Source organism: Meleagris gallopavo, chromosome 10, assembly GCF_905368555.1.
Source record: "Meleagris gallopavo chromosome 10, MGAL_WU_HG_1.1, whole genome shotgun sequence".
NCBI lineage: Eukaryota > Metazoa > Chordata > Aves > Galliformes > Phasianidae > Meleagris > Meleagris gallopavo.
The window spans coordinates 15,053,716-15,069,812 of NC_139413.1; the positions used below are offsets into that span (position 1 = coordinate 15,053,716).

The 16,097-nt window shown below is 37.2% G+C and overlaps 1 protein-coding gene across 1 annotated transcript in view; it reads left to right on the forward strand.

Moving 5' to 3' along the window:
- Positions 1 to 16,097, forward strand: part of LOC116216988 (uncharacterized) — a 451,866-nt gene that overhangs the window by 313,712 nt on the left and 122,057 nt on the right. The window contains 1 exon segment of the mRNA XM_085231079.1: positions 12,866 to 12,910. The gene's annotated coding sequence lies outside the window, so the exon portion shown is untranslated.

Consider the following 16,097-nt stretch of genomic DNA (forward strand, 5'->3'; position numbering starts at 1 on the left):
TCATCTGATTGTTTACTGAGTGTAGCTAGTGTATACAGCGTACATTTTTCTTCATTAAGTGTCAATTTTTCGAACTTGTCATTAGTAAAAATGAGGGGAAAGAAAAGAAATCATGAAAAGATCAAAAGTACTTCTTACTGACGTGGTCTGTATAACAAAAATGACCGCAGTTGTTACCCCATTAACCCCACAACATAACCTAGAATTCTGCAGATAATAGTTTTTGTAGCATGGCAGCCAAACTGACCCAAGGAAAAGAAAATCTGCATCAGATTGGATTTACTTTAAAAATAAACAAACAACAAAAAAACCCACCCTCACTTAAAGTGAAAGTACTGAAAAGTTTTGTTTGCGCCACAAATAATTAATTGATGTCAGGAGTGGTAAATGAAAGAAACGGTGTTAAAGAGTAGGTCAGTGAGGATGAACCGTAATGGCCCTGTGCTCAGAGTTCATAGCTGAGGTGTGGAGGAGCTGAGCACAGGTCTCTGCTCTGCAGGTGTGCTGCTGTTCAGCCCATGTCTCTGTCCGTGGGCCCTAAAGGGCTGATGCCCTGGCTGCAGCATGTGAGTGCCCCTGCCAGCTCTGCTCCTTGGGAGATGGATTGCAGGGGGCTTCCAGGTGCTGAAGGAGAGCACTTCTGCTGGGTTGGAGTGAGGTGGTTTCTCTTTTTAACCCAAGTCATTGTTGTGATCTCCCTGACACTGCAGACCTTCAAAATGCAAAACAGGGGATTGTATCCTTAATTTGTCCTCTTTTGGTGGAGAATCCACAAAAGCAGAGATTGGAAGCAATGTCCTTTGGGAGAGGGCTGTTATCAGGTGCTTGGGACGCTGCCTTGAGAGGCTGTGGTTCCAGAAATGAGTTAGGTTGAGTAGATTTTAAACTTCTTCAGAGAAACCACGGAGAACAACAGCAGTTTCATACAGTCATGCCTCAGCTCCAGTGAGTAATGCCAAATTGCTTGTGTTGTCACCACCACCGTCTCCCTTGGAGATCCTAATGGGTCCCTGCAGGAATGCAATGCTGACTGAATATGTTTTTCAAGATTGTTTCAAGATACTATGGAACACATCCAGAACCTAAAGAGATGTTTTCTTTGGGGCTCCAGACCATCATATGTTTAATTAGTGATGCCATTACTAAAAATACCCATAGGAAATAGCACAATTTCATCTTTCAGAGAGATGTTTGTGGAATGGAGGTTAGGGCAACTTATTTTAAAGCATAATTACCCTATAGGTTAGAATCTATATAATTTTAGTGAAATTATAAAAACAGATTGCCTGCCTTTGTATGCTTTTGTATTCAGACAGTGAGTGCATTGTACCCGTATTAGACAAGCATTGCTTTTCCTAACTTCTTGTGTATTTTTCTTAGCTCTTTCATTTCATACCCTAATCTTCACCTAACTTGTAAAGTTTTGATTGGTTGTTTGATGCTGGTTTCAGAGGTGATGTGTAATTTGGATTTCCTTGCATTCGGTCAGAAATAATGAGCCCAAATTATAGTTAGTGAGATTTGTAAGCATATTGCAAACTGGGTAAAAGCCTAAGCCAGTGAAGTCCAGATGGCATCAGATCTTGAATATAGTATAAACTGAGGGCATAATTTGCATTACCTTTAACTAATCCCAGACCTTACTAAACTTTTGTGCTAATCAAAGTCACAGTGACCGCTAGATTTTTACTCATCTTTCTTGTCACAGCTGAAATATGAGTCTTAAGACACCTTTTCAAATTCACTTGGTTATCTCTATTTTAAATTAAACAGCTAGTAGTGATAATTAGATTTTTGCTTTCCTGTATATGGATGCGTAAGGCTCAAAAATGTCAGACAAATGCATTTTCAAAAATATGTCAACACCTGAAGAAATTGAAATAGCCCTGGTTACTCTGTAACATGTATCCAGAACACAAAAAGTTTTTTTGAGAACTCGGAAAACTCAAACTGCAACTGAAAAGCAGAGTATATCCCCAGGCAGCCTTAATTTGCATGATAAGCACTTACTCAGCAGAGCACCATAAGTATTAGAGACCTTGGTTTATTAAACAGGTCACATTTAACTGTCCTTGAACAATTTCTCCTATGTATTATACATAAACAAGCTTTTTTTTTTGTCATATTCAGCATCACTATTTGTCTTTTTTCTACATTTTCTTAGATACAGGATAATTTTTCTATAGGAAATGATGGAGGAGGGCTAAAGTAAAATACTATATGCCTCCCATAGTCGTGTTTAAGAATTCCACACTTCTCTCATTTTGTTTTTCTTCTGGCTAGTGCTTTTTGTTTGTGTTGAAGTCTTTTGTTTGACTGCCTCTCCCCCCTCCCAAATTGAATAATTCCATCTGAGAAAAAAATTTAAAAAAGTTGTAGCTGAGGATTATAGGAAAAATTATACAGTTTCATGTTGTTTTCTAAGTAGCCTTTGGATAGTAAATGTTCGTTTCTTGTCATGTAAATCCACTGCCCACAGATCAAGCTGTCTGCTGGTGCCAGGAAGGAACATACAAGAGACCACTGATTTTCAGAAGCTGCACATAGAAAGTGATAGGAGAGCTCAAATGTAAATAAAGATGGCAGGAAAATGTTCTTTTCTCTTCTACAACATAATCCAAACAAGTCCTTTCTTTTTTTTTTTTAATATCCTTTGGTATTTACATTTTTTCCTTTATGTTACAAGACATACTTTCTGTGCATTAAATTTATCTTTTATAAAGAGCATCCAAGAAATCTTTCTAAAGGGCTTTGAATCTTGAATTATCTTGAGCTGTACTCCATTAAGCCAGCATTTCCTAATTCTGTGCCAAAATTAAGTAAAAGCAAGTAAGACTTGCTTTCAATACAGAGAAAGGAGAGGAAGAGTGAGGGGAAGAAAGAAACTCTTTGAAAGGTGCCTAGCATGAAGAAAGTTCTTAAAAGGGCTATTTTTAAGCATGCTACTAACTGTGGTGTACTCAGTTTGCTGTTAAAACTATTATGCATCAACATTTGAAAGAAAGGTGTGTAATTATAAATTCTGTTTGTTTTGTATCCTTATTTCACAGATTTGTAAGTCTACATTCCTGCATTTGAAAAAACACTCTGTTTAGATCAATATTTTCCAAAACTCTATTTATTAGGGAAGCTTGGATGTCAAAATTGAACATGACATTTTGTGAATTATGAGGTCGCACATCAGCAAAAAAATCAGGTTTGTTTAGGCTTATTTGAAATTTGTCCTATTCAATGTAAAAATCTAAATTCACTGTCCTAGGAGAGCTGAATGCTCTTAGTGACTCCTAAACAATTCTGAAGATGAAAACCTATATTTCAAAAGCTGAGTTTGAAATTGCCTTTTTAAATAAATGAGCATAAGTGTTCATTCTTACTGTTAATATTTCTCCTTCCACTCCCCTAAAACCTTACCAACACTGCCATTCTTGAATAAGGAATCTGTAGGACAGAAGTGCACTTTTACTGACAAATTGCCTTTAAGGATTCTTCTGAATACATTATCTCCATAGCGTTCTTAAATTGGACTGTCTTAAAGCAGTCAGATAAGTTGGATAACTCCCTTCAATGTGTTTTCAATTGTAGATCGTGACACTTTCATCCAACAATTTTAAGGAGATAACTTTTAATTACAATAATAAGAACCACATGGGCAATGATTGATGCAAACCTGATGTGTTCTTTTACTTTATTAATCTTTTTAATTAGAGGCAAAAGAATGCTTTATCTGTTGCAAAAGAGATGAGATGGATTGAGATATTCTGCTGTACTTTCATGACTGCAAAACCCTGATTACTTCCCAGAAATGTGGGTTTCTGTGGACACCAAAGGTGAAAGAAGTTTGTTCGGTTTTCTCTTTCAGCTTTTTTTCCCTTCATCTCTGTGAGGTGCCCCATATGGCAATATACCATTCAGGATATGAGACTCTTCCATTAGGTTTAGTTTAGTTCTATAAGCTTCTTACAACCATAAGTTTCCAAACACAATTAGAGAGCAAGGAAAGGAGAGAGACTTTAATGCCACCAGATGTCATAGCAGTTGCTTACCAAAGGATCAGTTGTATGAGATGTTGAGAGAGGCCTACAAGATGTCTTGTTCTTTGTCTCTGCCTATAAGAGCAGAGAGATCTTGGCATCTTCTTCGGCCATGTGGTTGGGTCCATAGTTTAAGGCAGTTGTAGTTCAGGGTGGTGTGAAAGACAGACAGACAGCATGGTGCTAATACTGAAGCTAATGCAGCTCTTTGAAACAGATGCTGTGAATATTTTGTCTGAACTGCTTTAATGGATTCACTTGCCTTGAGCACACAGTAGTTCGGGTTTCCTCTATTTCTGTGTGGCTATTTCACAAGCTTACAGGTAAGGCTCAGCTTTCACACATTTGCCTGGAATTTTTTTGTCTTGTAAGCTGTGTAGGATTAATGGCAGTGGTGGAAAAACATCATAGAGTCTTTTCCCACATACTATTGTTGTGTTTATTCTTTCTTATTATATAGTGCCAATAGTGTACCAAGTGAATTACTAACAAGTAAAGGCAAGATCTCTGCTTTGAAAGGTTCATTTTCTAGCTGAAAGTATGACATCTCAGGGCTTTATAAGGCATGAAGGCAATGAAATTTCTAGGGAGGAAGAGGAAAGAGATGCATGCGCTTATGATTTCAAAAGCAAAGCCAATTTGTGATACCTGGATTTTGTGGTACAAATGAGAAACCTGTAAGTTGGCCCACATCAGCAGAAGAATTTGTGAAACTGCAGAGAATAATCTGCAAAGTAGTAAGGAAAGAACAGCTCAAAATTTCAGAGATGTGAAGCTTTGTAAGCTTCCTCTGGTGCTTTAGCAATAGCGTGTACTCAGCATGGATTTCAGCCAGAGTTGAGGCTTGGTAATCTGTGCTAGCATGTTAGGATGCTGGCATTAGGCCTAATCCAAATGTCTTTGAAGTCAGTGAAAGACTTTCAACTTCAGTGAATGAGATGTGGAGGTGTTTTGAGATGCGTCCTTGTGCTAGCCAGCTTGGAGGTAACGTGAAAACAGAGAATGGGAGAGGTTCAGTGAAAGGAGGGAAAAGGGGTGTTTTAAAATTATTTTTAAGTCAAAATGCTGATCTTCATGGCTGTCTTACATGAGAAAATATTGGATTTGGGATTAGAGGTGGTAATGGAGAGGGAAGGACAGTTTGAGTGGCTTCACTTTGTGATTTTATTTTTCTGTGGTAGGCAGGTTGGGTGTGTCAGGCATGGCCCACTTTAAACCTGTTCTGGGTAACCTGTCTGCAGAGCCTAGCTGAAATCAGTGCTATTCACAAAAGGCAAATTAGTTTCCTGTGATTGCTTAAATGGAGATACATGCAGGGATACCATCACAGAAGTTAGACCTTCAAGGAGGAGAAAAAAAAAAGAAAAAAAATTTGCATTGAACTTATTGACAAAGCAGTTGTTTTAGTGAAGCCAATTCAACCCTCTCTGGGTGTGGACGCAGTAATTATCTATCTAGAACCACTCTCTAATGTAACAAGAGTGGCACCAGGGAATTAAAGTGCTTGGAAAGCTTACATTTGTTTCAATCTGTCAAACTCAACAAGAAGGTACATAACAAAATCAGGGAGGGGGATATTGCATTTGGGGAATCCTAGAAGGGTGCCCTGGCATATATTACTACACATGTGTTTGTCATATCTAAATTATTGAGCAATTGAATTTAGTAATAATGACCATGAATTAACCATCTGTCAAAGATGAGAAATGTCTGCTTTAACCCCGAGGCTGCCACAGATGCCTTTGTATGGTGCCCAAAGCATTCCTTTAGTTGCCAAAATGGCAGTGTGGCAGCAGACCAAAAGCTAACTGGGAGGGGAATACATTCACTTTCTGAGAAATGAATGTTTTCTTGCTCATTTGTTTTAGCCAGACTCTAGCAGATCTGAGTTCTTTCTGCAGATTGTTGTGATTTCGAAAAAGAATGGCTGCTTTATGCCACCATTATGCTTTATGCAGCAAATACACTTCTGCCTTATAGAACTGTAATTTTTTTTTTCATTATCATTAATGTTACCTGAGTTGTACATTGTGTAGAAAGCTTAGAACTTAAAGCTATTGGATTTCCTTCTTGAACTGTCCTCTACTTCAATCCATCCTACAAATGAGGCAGTGTATATCTTTAAAAAGGAAGCACAATAGTATCTTCGAAGAGTTCAGAATAGATCAGAAATCATTTGCCACACTCCCTCCCTCACTGTACTTCACTTAGAAAAACTCGTTTTAATCCTCAACATACATGCCAAAGCTTCTAAAGGCATTAACAAAACAATTAATTTAAGAAGACAGCAGGCTAACCAGTGGGCATCTAGATGGTGATCTATTTATTGATTTGTTTCCTTCTGTTTTCTACTTGGATATAACTTCCTCCACAACTATTTTCTAGGATTTATATTATCTTCCACTAGATTTTCTATAAGATTAATTTTGAAATTGTAATGATATTCCCATTAAGTCGCTCTTGAGCACTGAGTTGACCTGTTTAAAAAAAAAAAATTATGAAAATCTTTTCAGGAAAACTATCAAACCACCTTGACCCTCCATTCCATCTGTTTGCTGGAACACTCTTCACAGTGGTATTTGATTTCAGTAGTTTGGGAAGTGGATCTTTAAATAAAGCCCCTTGTCCCAGATTAGTTTGTTTTTGCTGTTTGTATGTTACTTTTATAAGTAACTATTTTTCCTTCACCTGCCTCCCATTTTTCTTTTCAGTCCTTTCTATGAACTGAATTTCTCCTAACTGCTGCACTTCAACCTTCCAAATTTTCCATATGGAAAGCATCAAAATCCTCAATGACTTTTGTGATTACTTTAGGAAGAGAAGAGGGAGCAGGAGAAATACAGCGTGTGAGTTCGTTCTTTGCTTCTCTCGTTTCTCTTATAGTAGCTGAATGTACCACAGAAGTGCCTCCTTGCTGCTAGGAGTTAAAAGCTAATGGTGTTGAGGAGGAAAAAGGTTTTTAATCATGGACTGTGAAAAGCTGAGTAACGAATGGCTGCTAATAATTCTCCCTGCTTGAAGAAATCTCCTGCCTTGTACATCTGATGTGGAAGAATCATCCACTGTTTGGAGCACCTTCAGGTCCCTTTCGCATGATTTGGGCTACAGGACTGAGGATCTAGTCTTGGCAGCCAGTGATAACTTGCAGCACCTTTTTGACGTGTACAGAAAGACTGTGAATAGGCTCTCTTGCTGTATTTTTGCAGAGTGTTCACAGGGTCTATCTAGAACTTCTCTCAGGTTTAGATCACCTTTTTTCCATTTCTTGGTAAGGTTACTTTGCTGCTAGTCCCCCAGCATCCTGAAATGGATAGAAATACTGACAACACAAAAAGAAATACAGTTTCTCAATACCAGCTGAAGTGATCGAAGAATATCTTTTAATAAGATTTCTCTTGTTTGTTTCTAAAAGAAATACATGGCATGAGTGGTTAATTGGGGTGAACTGTATTTTATATTTCAACAATACTTCGCACTAACACACAAGAAGGTAGCTTTTTCCTGCAAAATATTGTACAAAGCAGTCCCTTAAATAGTCTTTACCATGCAGTTTTAGACACCTCCCACTGCAACCCCCCCTACACTTGAAATGTAGGTGGTCACCCAAAGTAAATAGAATTCCTTCTACTCCCTCCACATCTGCCATGTGTTATCTGGCACTCACCTCTGACCCTGATATTCATCATAAGAATAGGAATTGCATCCTATTCAGCTGGGTGCATGCACTTTAACTCCAGTAATCACTAGCTGTTGGAATAGCATGTGCCAGGAGCAGAAACATGCTGAGACAGCATGAGGATGTTCAAACTGGACTGTTCCACTTTCTTGTACACTTGGATAATTAAACAGATCTCCAGAGATAAGCAAGTCAGTGCATTATTTTGAGGGACAGACTTCAGTATACTTTAGGATTATGCTTTTGTGCAGCGAAATAAGTTTGATACTGACTCTTAATGAGAAGGATTTTTGAAAACAAAGTAGTTTTCCTCTCTAACTGCTGTATCAAATGACATTTTGTATCTGTATAGAGAAATAGTGTCCTTTTGTATGGAAGCAGTAAATTTGAAAGTATGTTTGTGTTGCAAGCAGCCGTCAATGATTCTCTTCCTTTGGTGTAACATCACTGTCCTCCATGACCTAGTGGTATCATTCAAGGAACTAAGTAATTTGTGTTGAGAGTCAGACTTTTAAATTCTGACCCTAAATGTGAGGATCCATATGTTGGGAGGAATACTGATCTGGTCTGCGTGACCCCACTAAATGGAACCCATCTGATATTTTCTTTTCTCACAAGGATGAGCAGAATTACTTTTTGGACATCTTTGTGGAGGAAATAAAACTGCCGATTTGCTGGCCAAGGTTAGATCTCTTAAAACTTTGTCAAATTCTCAGTTCAAACTAGAATCTTCCTTGTTTGCTCTAGATTTGCTGCTACTTTCATTTCTTCTTTGTGGCAGAGATCTGAGGGAGAAATCTTCTGCCGATCCACTAATCTTCAATAGAATTATGACCATAGTCATACACTTCTCTCAACTAATGTGGCTCTGTGTTTTTTTTTGCAAAAAAAAAAAAAACAAAAAAACAAACAAAAAAAACCCAAAAAGCAAGAAAGAAGCAAAACAAGAACAAAAACAACAACATAGAACACCTGGGCCTTTAGCTGCCAACTTTATCTCCTCCCTCTCCAAATCATTTTTATTTTCAGAAAATAGATTTGAGAGCCAGCAGTGTTGTGAGATTGATGTTTCTGCTTTGTTTTCCTGCTACAAGCTGCATGAGTGCCTACAGAGAGACAAAGCCAAGGTCTCCTTCTACCCACACTGTTGCCACTTCTGTGAAAAGATGGAGTTACCCCCAGCAAAAGCTGTTCTTGCTGTGGCACTTCTACCCAGAGGGCCGTTGTGTGGATTAGAAGCATTTAGCAGCACTCAGTGGTACATAGCGGTTGGTCCTGTTTCTTCACTTTCCAAGTTTTTTTCTCCAAGTATGTCTTTTTTATATTTAGCAAAATTAACAGAGGATGAAATAGGTGCTGAGTATATTAATTTTGTAATGATGTGAGCGAAGACATACCATGTAATGGACAGTGAATGAAAATGACAAAGAGCTAATGTAAAGAAAATAATCTCATGTTAGGTTTTTTATTCAGTTACTCGTTTTTGCTTTCTGCTTTGCACTTGTGTAAGTTTGCACATGTACATCAAAATACATTCACATTAGTTGTTCATTTTTACCAGCAGATTAAAATATAGAAGGCAGGATTCTTATCCAGGAAATCGTCTGTTTGAAAAAGACTGTAAAGTGAAATTGAAAGGATCGTATGAATTTTAGTGGTATCTGAGTGGTCTCAGTTTGCACATTGTTAAAAATCATGCTGTATCCTTTGGTGCCCTTTTCATCTTGTTTATTTTAATGAAGAAGACCAGTTTGAAAGGTAGGTTTCAATATGGGAATTGACTTCTGATCACCATATCACTTAACAATTCCTTATATATCAGGAACGCTTGAAAGTACATGCACATGTTTGTAGAGATTTTTTTTCCTCCTGAGGGCTCCAATTATTTATGCTAGAATTATTCTTATTGTGAGTTATTTTTATAATTGAATCAAAACTGCATAGGCTGATACAGCCCCAAGTTACCTCTGTGATCTAAAAAATCCTCAAAAATGACCAAATAGAATAACTTTGTCACTTGTTTGTCATACCAGTTTTGACAATTGGCCACTCAATAGATGTCGAAAATGATCTTTAGCCACATATTATGAAGCCAGAACTGTAATCCAATAACAATTTTCTGGCTAAGTGCTTCTCAGTTGCCACTGGGGACTAACTGCACCACTGTTGCTGCTCTTAAAATGAGCTTAAGCTAAAAGGACACAAATTTCATATTTCTTTCCTTATTTTCTTGAGAGTAATCTAAGGAAATAATATTTTAAATAATTGCATTCTGGTTCCTGAGGGACATCAACATAATTGCATTGAGGATACCTTTATTTTTTTATTCATTTATTTATTAAAAAAGAAGTACATTCCATCTGTAAACGGAATGATTGGTCCAGTGGCACAAAACAATAATGCAATGAAGCCTCTAGTTCATTAAATTGGAATATGGGGATTGAATTACTAATTTATGTTGGTTTTAATTTTGTGGTATAAATTATAGGATTCTAAGATGTAGGGGAAAAATGTTCCCCATGACTACAGTTCAGCCAGGAAGATTTATGTAAGGCTCAGGAGAGATGAGGGAAGGAGAGGAAATGAAGACTGAGACTGACATGGTTCATCTGGAGTACATTGGCAGGCACATCACTGAAGGAACAACCCAAACAATAAATAAATAAATGATATTTATTTAAACTGAGAATACTCTGGAGGGATTACCTGTAAATATGGACAGCTTGAAATACTGGTTTCTGAAACTCTGCAACAGGGAGGTTAGGTAACAGTGAAATGAAGAGAGAGATTCTTCATTAACCTTAAGTAATTTCTGGTTCATTCCTATTTTATCTTTCCTGCCATGCACCCTAGTGTTTTAGTCTATGTAATCTTGTATTCAAAACTTTTTTGTGAATTTCAGTTTGCTATTAAGTTCTCCTTATTTTAATCATTTTCGCTTGATTTCTGTGTTTGAAAGTCTCTGGAGCTGCTTGTGAAAGGAGTATAAAACCCATACAAGAGAGGACTCCATATGGTCCTTACAAAGTTATTATTTTGACTGGACTCCTACTATCAGGATCTAGTTCTGTGATTTTGGAGATGAAATCTTAACTGATTCTTATTTTTACCTTTGAGACCACAGGCAAGTCACTTTCTGAGAATGGCTTGTACCTAAGTGTCACATTTTTTTCAAAAACTTTTTCATTACTTTGTTTCCTTCTTGCCTAACAGCAAGTGTTTCAAGAAGGTCGTCCTCAGATTCTCTGGTAAATTTTTAGTTAATCTTTCCCTTTCTTGCATTAATTATCAATTTCCTGTAAACCACCTATATGACAGTTAGTCATGACTGTTCAGGAATTGGCCATTGTTTTAATAAGTCTGAAACCATACCACTGCTTTGAACTTAACATTCCCACCCACCACTTCACTCTGACCTTCTCCCCATCTTCTCTGTGCTTTCATTTAGAAACCAATCTAATGAGCTAGTAGAGAACTTTAGTTTCGTCTTCATTCTGCGCCATATCTCATCTTTAAAGGACTTAAGAAGCCACCGTATTGAGTAAGTAGTTCAGTATGAGATACCCTTGCTTCACAGTCTTTCTCAGGTGAAAGATGCAGTTATGTTAAGGGCATTTCTTACTGGAAACGTTGTTTGTAGAAAAAATTAATCAGTTGTAGGGTAACTGTTCGATCACAGCTTGAACTGGTGATTGAGCACCTGGTGAAGGGGTGTGGCTGGCCCAGGGAGCACAGACAAATTTTTGCACCTGTGTTCCCCATGTGACCAGAAGGGATGGACCCAGGGTGGAGGCACCCTGGGCACATAAAAGGGCCAGCCACTGAAGGCTGAGTATCTCTTGCACCGACTGTTTGTTGTGAAGGAGTGCTGCATAGCTGGATTGCCTTCACCAGCTGAGTGAGTGCTAGTGCTCTTTCTGTGTATGACTATTTGCCTACCTGTGAGTACTTTGTCTGCTCTTGCTTAGAACCTGTCAGAAGAGATTTTGCTTCTTCTTAAGCAGAGCATCGGTTATTTTATTTATTTACTGATATGCTTTGAACCACATTTAATTCTAGTTCACCATATGAAGGATCAAGGTTCTTCCACCTTAAAATTCCTACTCCTCCTAGGAGGAGAGAGGCTTTGCTCTCTTTAGATCGTTAGAAGTAGTCAGCTTGGAGTCAGAAACAATGAACTGTAAAGCAGGTCAGAAAGAGGTGAGGTGCTCTTGAGTGCTGGTTCTCTGCTCAAAGCAGGCTGAGATTGAATCAGGTAGTTCAGGACTGTTGCTGTTGTTTTGAACATCTCCAGAGTTAGGGACTTACACAATTTCTCTGGGATGTGTGTTAACATTTTATTATCTGTGTATTTCTTTCTTTCTTTAATAATATTTAATTCTGGTATCCATTGTTGCAATTTGCTGACCATCATGTCTCAAGCGTTCATTTATGTACCTTTGAGAAGAATTACAGAGCTTCAGAACTTTCAAGAAATGCTGTTCTGTCTTTAGTAGTTCCTTGATTTTTTTTAATTTTTTTTTAGCATTTTAATTAACTTCATCTGATGTTGATATAACAGAGGTAAACAGACTCCTATACTCATGTGTAAGAATCAGTTGGTTTTCTTATTTTAGTGTCTGCAATGTGAGTATATTTGGGCTCTGTAAAATGTATACTTTGGATATGATAATCACACTTTCAAAAGCTGTTTTATGGAGGATAGTTGTTTTCCTTGGCAGATCATACCTTCTGCTGCAGAAACTCATGGTACCTCGAGTACATCTCATCAAAGCTGCGTGTGCTTTCCTCGAGATAATGGTTGAACGTCATAAACCTTGATTGTTTTCATGGGCTCAGAGCAACACAGTGGTTCTGAGCTCTAGTTTATGTTGATTGTCCATAATGTGTCTGAAGCTTATCTTTCTATACCTTATTGACTCAGAGTATATGTATTTGTATAATATGAGAACTATAAATGGAAGAAATGTGCCTATTATCAAACAGGAACCAGATTTTTATGGTGATAAGACATTCATTTTTCATTATTGATTTGGCCTTGTTGTCCCTTCCCCCTGCCAAGAGGATCATACTAGAAAGTTTTTGACTGTATATGTGACTAAAAAAGTTTTATTACTAAGTCTTTTTTTTGTTTGTTCTGTTTTTTTTTTTTTTTCAGTGTTCTCATAGAAGATAATTGAGATGCAAAGTACTCACAGCATTGGTAAGTCACATGACTGATTACTTGTGAAAAAGCTGGAAGAAATATTGAATTTATTGATGTGAAATGAATAATTGGAGATCAAGAAAACAAAATCTAAGTAATACTCTTGGGTTAATAGTAATTAAAATGGCCTCAAGTTTCACCAGGGCAAATAGAGATTGTATACTGGGAATAATTTCGTCACAGAAAAGATGGTTAGGCTGTGGAACGGGCAGGAAATGGTGGAGAAAGTATCCCTGGAGGTGATGAAGAACCATGTGAGTTGAGGCTCTTTGAGATGTGGTTTAATGATGGACTTGGTAATGTAACGTGGTGGTTGGACTTGATGATCTTAAGTCTCTTTTTCAACCTAAGTATTTCTGTGCTTTTAAAATGGCAGATACAGCTGTGCAGTGTGTTTTCAAACACTGTAAGTTATTCTAATGCTGATGACTAGTTCCAAAGCAGAAAACTGTATTAGAGAAATAAGTTGTTTTTCCATGTAACCTATTACAAATCTTTTTTATCAAAACACAAGGTCTTGAGGTCTATAAGTAACAACCTCATGTGCCAGGTAAATTTCAATCTGTTTACTTGGTCCTTGGCTGTGAATTCTCTTCTGTGATTGCATGCATTCCTATCTTCTCCAGTCAGTTGTCTCCTGCTGTGGATAAATGCAAAAAGTATTCTATTTTCATTATAAACAAGGGAATGGAGTTATTCTTGTTTGAAAGAGAATGTTCCTCTAATTTGGGAGTAATAAGATAAGTTGCTTGAGAAGATGTAGCTTGCATTTTTTTATATGATATTTTATGAAGTAATTTAACTGTATATTATAAAGGAGTGCAGAAGAGTACAGAAGAAATAAGTAGCTGTTCATATTAGTAGTTTATCAACAATCTCAACACTAACATGGCTTGAGATTTTCCTCTAACCCTCGCTTATTCTTGCTAGAAATATATTAATAAGTTAAAAATGTCTTACTGTCAGAATGAACTGTCAAAAATTCATGCTGGACCCTATGCTAAAAGGAACTTTCACTAACATCAGTCAGATGCAGTCCACCTGGGAGGACACTATTACTAGCTGCTTATAATTATGCATGTTAATCCTCTCGTGAATGTCACAAAGCAAACTGCAGCTTCTGTTATCTTTTGCTTTCCTCTCATCATCCTTCTTGTCCAACCAATTTTTTACTCCACGGAAGTTTCTCCTTTGAAGTGGGTTTATTCTTTTCAGCTCTAGCCCAGGCTTTTCTGCATATGCATCTCCTAGCTGCATTCCATAGGCGTATGTTCCAGATGTGGTAAGGACCAAACAAACTATTACTGTGTATAGCATGAAGTGTATGGAATACATCTGGAAGAGGGAAATAACTCCTTGTTATCATATGGATGTTCACTGTGGGTGAGGAACTACTGTAAGGAGTTGTAGCAAGAAGCAAAATAAACTATTTTAAGCTGTTTTCTTTTACTTTGCCCTGAAAAACTTTTAAGTATATATTCAAGACATTAGCTGCTACTTGTCTGGGATACTGTAGTCAGTATTTCATTATACTATGGTGGACAAGCTGTGAAGGGGGCCCAGCACTGTTGATTCATGATTTTGCATCTATGTACATGGATTCTCTACCTTCTGACATATTTTGCTTAGAGATCATTTTTCTTTTATGGTGACCTGTTTTTCAGTTAATTCAGGAACTAAATTCAGTTCTGGTGGATAAGATTCAGGATGAGAGATTGTTCCTCTTTCTCATAGGAGAGATCTGCTCTCCTCACTTGGTTTCCATAACATCTGGATTTAGAAGGTGCATGGGGACACTTAATCTAGGCAGATGTTGGAGGAGTTAAGGTTCTAGTTCTATCTTCATTTCTGTATAAATCCATTCCAATATAAAGTTGTTAACCAAAAAGCAGCCATTACATTGCTAATATTTAAGTACATTGGACAAGTGACTGTAAGGCAGCCCATAACTATTTTCTAGTTCTGCCTCACTCACATATTAAAATCATCTTTGATAGTCTCAATGTCATAGTTGTGAAAAGTAGCCTGATTCTGCTGTCTCTAAATGCTTCTGATTTAAGTTAACTGGCAGTAGGCTTTTTACTACTCATCAGGCAGTTTACTAATTCAGAAAACTCCACAGTCATCAAAGGCTCCTTCTTTGGTTGTAACACAATCATCGTGACAGTTCCAGGTAAGAGTATTTGGTGGAAATAGCTCAAGGGTTCATTCTTTCCAGAATATTTACTTTACCTGACATATCTTTCCTGGGTGTCACAGTGATTAGTCATCTGTATGTTATTTAAGGGAAGCTGAGGTATATTATTCTTTCTGTATAAGAAACAGCTAGGGGGTGTGTAATGAAAACAAATAATAAAAGACCTTTAGTGTTGAAGACAACTTGCTAGTAAAGACAGTGCTTGCTCAAAATAGAACTGTGTATGAATGTATGCTCTATGTAGGTCAGAGAATATTGGTTTCTTTCAAGATTACCTGAAAATTTTTAGTTAAACTACTGTAAATGATCTCTAACAGACACATATGAATCTTAATAGACTTTAATTATTTGGGCTGAAATTTTTTTCTTGAATTGTATATCTCCTGTGTTATTGGAAATGCCTAAAAATCTACTGTCAAAACATGTTCTGTCCTTGAAATGCTAGTTCCTCTTGAGAAAGATTATATTGTTTGTTTGGTTCTTTTCCATGAGCTTAATGACAGGTCTGTACAGTGATTCTAAGTGTTAGGAGTGAGCCATGGAATCATCAATGTGATTCTGGCATTTGTGGAGAGCTGGATAAATCTGAATTCTTAGAAATATTGATAATCTACAAATACAAAAGTGAAATTTAAAATCGGGGTGAAATCCACTGGATAAAGCGCTCAATAAGCAGTTCAAATATTTCAACAATTTTTCCTTTTCAATGTGTGCCTTCAGGCTCTTTTAATTGCATGCTTTTCAAAACTTGCTCCAGAGACAGTATTATTAATTTCCTCCTAGGTTTTAATACAGTACTCAACACTACAGTCCTTCACAAACCAGTAATGAAGTTATTTTCATAACACCCTGGTGAAATGAGGAGGAATTATTGTCCTCATTTGACAGATGGAGATTGGGACACAGCAACTCAAGGTTGAAAGTACCTACTAATTTGGGAACCCAGTCTGAGACATCCTGCTTCAGCCTCTTTCAGAACACTTAACA